A 6,431-nucleotide genomic window follows, 5' to 3' on the forward strand; every position below is an offset into this window, starting at 1 on the left:
GAGTGACAGATTTCTTTTTTTTTTTTTTTTTTTTTTTTTTATTACGAAACGAACATATACTCTTCGGAAGGATTTAGATGAACACAAAATCATAAAAAGACACATCAGCTAGGGTCCTTCAACCACAAATAAGATAATTCCTCTTGTTATTTGTTAATTCCTCTTGTTATTTGTTAATTCCTCTTGTTATCGTATACTTATAACCTTGGTCACATAGACACAGGGATATAGATACAGATACGGGTAATAATGTGCATATAGACAAGGATAGGCTTAGAGATACGGATACTGCTGTAGATGCGTATTTGGAGCCAGATAAGGATGTCGCAACGGCTATAGACATAGGCATATATATTACAGTGGGTTGGATGATGATCCACCCCCCAAACATACATCCACATCCGTTAGGTTACTGACCCCTCGAACCCGCGACTGAGGAGGAAACCGGCCGGCACTGGTGTTGGGGGTCCTTGAAGGCCTTCCCTCAGGGAGGATGGAGTGAGGTGGGAAGGAGCCCACGGGACTCACTCACCAGGTTGTCACCCACCCAGGGTCTCTGCAAGGCCAGGGGGAGCGGTGTTCCTGAGCTGCCTGACTTCCTTCCCCCAATGTCTTCATCCTATGTCCCTGGTTTTTTTTTTTTTAATTAAAAAAAATGTGTTTAATGTTTATTTTTGAGACATGCGAGAGACAGAGTGCAAGCAGTGGAGGGGCAGACAGAGGGAGACACAGAATCCGAAGCAGGCTCCAGGCTCTGAGCTGTCAGCCCAGAGCCGGACGCAGGGCTTGAACTCACGAACCGTGAGATCATGACTTGAGCCGAAGTCGGACGCTTAACCATCTGAGCCACCCAGGCGCCCCCTACATCCCTGTTTTTAAGCGCATGCCTGTTTTGGTTTTTGCGAATGCCGGCCCCATGTGTTTATTTTTTTTATCATGGCGAAATACACATAGAATTTACCGTGTAAGCCATTTTACTTATGTTATTATTTTTTTAAATTTTTATTTATTTGGGGGGTGGGGGACAGAGAGAGAGAGAGGAGAGAGAATCCCAAGCAGGTTCCGTGCTGTCAATGTGGAGCCCGACGTGGGGCTCGATCCTACAAATAGTGAGATCACGACCTGGGTCAAAACCCAGAGTGTCCGGGACCCTTAACCGACTGAGCCCGCCAGGCGCCCCTCATGCAAGCCGTTGTAAAGTGCACAATTTGGGGGCACCTGGGGGGGCTCAGTCGGTTAAGCGTCCGACTCTTGGTTTCGGCTCAGGTCACGATCTCATGGTTGTGAGCTGGAGCCCCGTGTCGGCTCGAGGCTGGACGTGGAGGCTGCTTACGATTCTCTCTGTCTCCGTCTGCCCTTCCCCGGCTCACCCGGGCGTGCGCTCAATCAATCAAGTGCACAATCCACATGCGTTTAGTACATTCAGAATGTTATACAACTATCAGATCTTTCTACTTCCAAAGCATCCCCTGGCCTGAAAGAAACCCTGCCCCATTAGCAGTCACCCCCGTCATCCCCTCCCCGAGCCCTGGCCACCCCCAATCTGCTGTCTCCAGGGACGTACCTGTCCTGGGCGTTTCCTACTACTGGGATCCTACTGTATGTGGCCTTCTGTGTCTGGCCTCTTTGCTTAGCGTGCTTTCAAGGTTCATGTCGTAGCTCGTGTGGAAACTCTGTGCCTTTTAGTGGCCGAGTTCATAGTTCCCGGTCCGGATCCACATTTTGTTCACCCGCCCACCACCGATGGCTGTTTGCCTTGTGCCGGCCTTTTGGCCACTGTGAACAGTGCTGCTGTGAGTGTTCGTGCACGAGTGTTTGCGTGAACACCTGTCTTCACTTCTTTTGCACAGTCACCGGGCAGTGGGGCTGCTGGGCGGGCGTCAGGAGCTGCTAAGCCAGTTCCCAGAGGCGCCGTGACAGTCCTGCTTTACCTCCCCCCCCCCCCCCCCCCGTGTCTGAGGCTTCCTCGCGCTCCCCCGGCCCCTGGAAGGTTCATCCTGAGGTAGCCCCTCACACCCCCCCCCCCCGCCCCCTTCCTGGCCACCGCTTCCACCCACATTCATTTTCAAGTTCCTCAAGCTGGCTCCTCTCACCCTTTGGGCCTCTAGCCTTGTGGTTGTTAACTCTGGATTTAGGCAGACCTGCGGCTCAAATCCTGACTCCGCTGCTGTGTGCCCTGAGGCGAATGGCTCCACCTCTCTGCTGCCTCAGCTGGTACACACAGAAGGCTGTGGAAAAGCAGGGCCATGCCAGAAGGAGAGCAATCTGGGGCACGGATCACGGCAGTGACTCGTTCTCAAGCAACACTCGTTCTCATCCGCACTGTGCCGGGGGCTGTTCCAGCACTGAGGACACAGCTGTGGACAAGACAGAAAGCCCTTGCCCTTGGGGGCCAATGCTCTAGTCGGGACACAAGCCACAAACGTGAGCAGCAAACGTTGGACAGTATGTTGGAAGGTGGCGAGGGTGGGGCACTGTCGCCGTTTCAGTTGGTACAATCAGAGCAGGCTTCTCTGAACAGAGACTGAAGGACAGGGGGGAGATATTTAAGTAGGCGAGAAAGAGCACCGTGGAAAAGGACAGAACAAATGCAAAGGCTCCGAGGCAAGCGTGCCTGGAAGGTTCCAGAACACCAAGGAGCCCTGTAGGAACCTGGCTTTTACTGAGATGGGAGCTACGGGAGGGTTATGAGCAGAGGGCCCCACAGGCGCAGCGTGTGGTGGTTGGGGAGCGGGGGCGATCTGTCACTTTGGCTGCCGAGCACCTGATGTCCCCTGACATCAGCACATCCCACCCACCCTGTGCTGTGGGGGCCAATAAACTTTCCTTGTCCCTGGTGGCCAGAGCTTGGGCCTATGACCTAATCATGCCTGTGACAGATGGGGGTTGGGGGAAAGGGAGGCATGAAGGGGAAGAGAAGACAGCTTGAAAGGAACCAAGAGAAAGAGAAACACCCAGGTGCTGTCACCTCCTAGTCTCAACTCTGTCCAACGGGGCAGCTGCCTGGGTCCACTGCGGCCAGCGGGGGTGGGAGGCTTCTCCTTTGCAGACAACCCCCAGTCCAGCGGGCCCTCCTCAGGTAGTGAGGTATCTTAGGGGCCTCTCATTCACGCCCATGACTCCAGGGGCCCCACCTTTGTTCCTGCTCAAACCCCAAGACCTTCCAGTGGCCTCTGACATGACCACAGGTCACGGTGTCTACACCTGACCTCAATGCCTCCCCCCTCCACCACCCCTGTGTGCCTCCCATGTCCCCAGCTCGGGGACCCTGACCGAATCTCTAACCAGAATCTCAGCATCTGCAGCCCTGCGTCTTAATTATTTGTTTTCATGGGCATCTACTGGCCAAACTCCTTTTCAGAATTTAGACATTGCTGAGTTTTCTGTTGTTCAACTAACTGCCTCGAACCTCTGCAGACCTCATATACATCTGTCCCTACTGATTCCTTAAAACTTATAGACTTACTGGGGCGCCTGGGTGGCTCAGACAGTTAAGTGTCTGACTTTGGCTCAGGTAGTGATCTCACAGTCCGTGAGTTTGAACCCCACATTGGGTTTTTGCTAACAGCTCAGAGCCCGGAGCCTGCTTTGGATTCTTTGTCTCTGTCTCTCTCTGTCCCTCCCCTGCTCGCGCGCTCCCTCTCTGTCTCTCTCTCTCAAAAATAAATGATTAAAAAACAAACAAACACTTAATGGACTTCCTGAGATCTTCCCCCAACAACACATCTCTCCTCCGTCCTTCTGAGACAGAGAGAGAGAGAGAGAGAGAGAGAGAGAGAGGGAGAGAGAAGACTTAGAACAGAAGTTTTATGTTCTGGGTAAAATTTCAGCACAATAAAGAAAGAGAGAGAGAGAGAGAGAGAGAGAGAGAGAGAGAAAGACCGGGAGGAAATTATTCGCCAACATATTCGACAAACACATCGTCTTTCAGCACGTCCCTTCCATGCTGTTTAGCTAGAGATCCGCAACCAGAATCTCATGAAGAAACACCAGACAAACCCCAGTAAACATTCTTTACAGGGTAGGATGGGGGAAGGATCGTATTCGTCGAGTCAATGTCATCGAAGACCAAGAGACTGAGGGAATATTCCACATTGAAGAAGACCAAAAAGAGGACAGCTAAGTACAACACGGGGCATGACTGGGTCAGCCAACACACACGGATGTGTACACAGCGGGTGGCCGTCAAGTACACACATCCCATCGCTGTGAAACTGAAGTTCCACAGTAAGCGAAGTGGGGTGAGTGGTGGCTACGTGTAGTGTGGGTCTGTGAGGATACCCTTATTCTTTTAAGTTTATTTTTATTTGAGAGAGACAGAAATAGCAAGTTGGGGAGGGGCCGAGAGAGTGGGAGAGAGAGGATCCCAAGCAGGCTCGGGGCCATCAGCACGGAATCCGGGGTGGGGCTGGAGTTCATGAACGTGAGATCGTGAGATCGTGACCTGAGCCGAAGTCAAGAGTTGGAGCTTGACCAAGTGAGCCACCCAGGCACCGCTCCCCACCCCCCACCCCCGGCCCTATTGAGAAAACCCTTATTTGTAGGAGAATCACACGGAACCACACCAGGGTAAAGGCCCATGACGTATGTGCGCTATGCAACTTTCTCCCAAGTAGCTCAGGGACAAAACGGGGTGCGTGCACTCACCACACGCACATACTGTCAAGCCCACGGCACCCGATGGTTTGTGCGTAGGTGAATCTAGGTCAAGGGTATACAAGCTCTTGCAACTTTTTGTTAAGCTTAAATTCGTTTCCAAATAAAAGGTTAAAAAAAAGGAAAAAAAGGAAAGAAACCAAGCAGGATTTCATGAGGAATGCCAGTAATACACAATCTAGAATCGAGCCATCCTTAACAGATAAAGCCAGGAAGCAGACACATTAAATAGCTAGCTACGGGCCTCTTTCCACAGGAAAAAACTGCATCTCTGAGCTTAAAGTTAATTCTGGCATCTTGAGCTCAACCAAGAAAACCTACTTTGAATAGTCAGGCATTTGCATAAACAAATGCATTTATTTCTACTTCCCTGCCCCCTTGAATCTGGGTCGGCCTTAGGGACCTGACGACAGGCAGAATGCGGTGGCAGCGACGCAGGGCGGCTTCCGAGACCAGCTCACGAAGACGTGTGGGCTTCCACCTGGACCTGTGGGGTGCGCGCGGCCCCGTGGGACCCGGCCACCATGCCGCGAGAAGCCCAAGCCACGTGGAGGCCGTGTGTGGATGGTCCGGTGACAGGCCCCAGCCGGCAGCCTACACCGGCGGCCAGGCCTTGGAATAAGCCACGTCGGACGTGCGGCTAGGCTGGTCTTCGGGTGACGGCAGCCCCAGATGTCACCTGACCGCAAATGCCTAAGACTTCAAGTTGAGAACCGCGCAGCCCAGCCCCGTCAACCCACAGAACCAAGGCAAACACATGGGCGTCTAAGGCCAGTAAGTTGTTTGTTGCACAGCTGTGCAATAAAGGACTCACCTTGACCAGAGAAAGGTTTGACCCTTGCCCAGCTCCCGGGAGGGGATCTTGAAGCCCTGGGAATGTCCTCCCTGACGAGGGTCTTTGTTTACCCAGGGCTTTGGGCCACTCGAGGTGGCCTATACTTACGTGTGATTTGTGTTTGGGGACCCTGGGACACGTGACATCAGCTTGTGTCTCCCGAGACTAGGGTCAGTCACGGGGGCGAGGCAGTGAACACGACCAACCCCAATAAAGCCCCTGGACACCAAGGCTTGAGCCAACTTCTGTGCTGGGTGACTCTACCACGTGGAGGACACCTGTGGGCTCCGGGCCGGTCCCTCCTGACCTCCCCCCGTGCGCCTCTTGTCTTTGCGGATTTTAATCTGGGCTGTAATAAACTGGAACCATAATAACTTTTCTGAGTCCCGTGAGTTCTTCTAGCACAGTACTGAACGTGAGGGGCGGCCTGGGGACTCCTGACTGCAGCTCTCAGCGACCCAAAGCCCCAGCGCGCCTGCAGAGGGCAGCTTCTCAGCAGGCGGGATCCCCCCGCAGGCCTGCAGGCCTCCCACAACACCGCCCATGGGACACCCCTGGGGTCGGCAAACGGGGATTCACGCCTACCTTCCCCGGGATATTCTAACCCCCGGTGCTCGGCCCCCAGGAAGGGCGTTCATATGCCTCGATGCTGACTTCCTTCAGAGAGAGGACCCTACCGCGGGGCCTTCCCAGATGTCACCGTGGAATTAGCAATGCCATCTGCTCATCTCTGCCCTGGGGGAGGCAACCCAGGGGGTCAGAGTGCCCACAGGACTCAACCCTCCGACTGTTGCCACCTGCCCGTAGACAATACCCCAGGTCTACATCTCCCTGGAAAAAGGTGGGTCCAGAGGAGTTCAAACTTGAAAACAGGCCTCTCTCCACAGGCCGAGGGCCAGGCAGAGCAGCCGGGGTAAGATCCGGTATTAATCTTTGATGC

This window comes from Panthera uncia (assembly GCF_023721935.1).
Source record: "Panthera uncia isolate 11264 chromosome E2 unlocalized genomic scaffold, Puncia_PCG_1.0 HiC_scaffold_19, whole genome shotgun sequence".
NCBI lineage: Eukaryota > Metazoa > Chordata > Mammalia > Carnivora > Felidae > Panthera > Panthera uncia.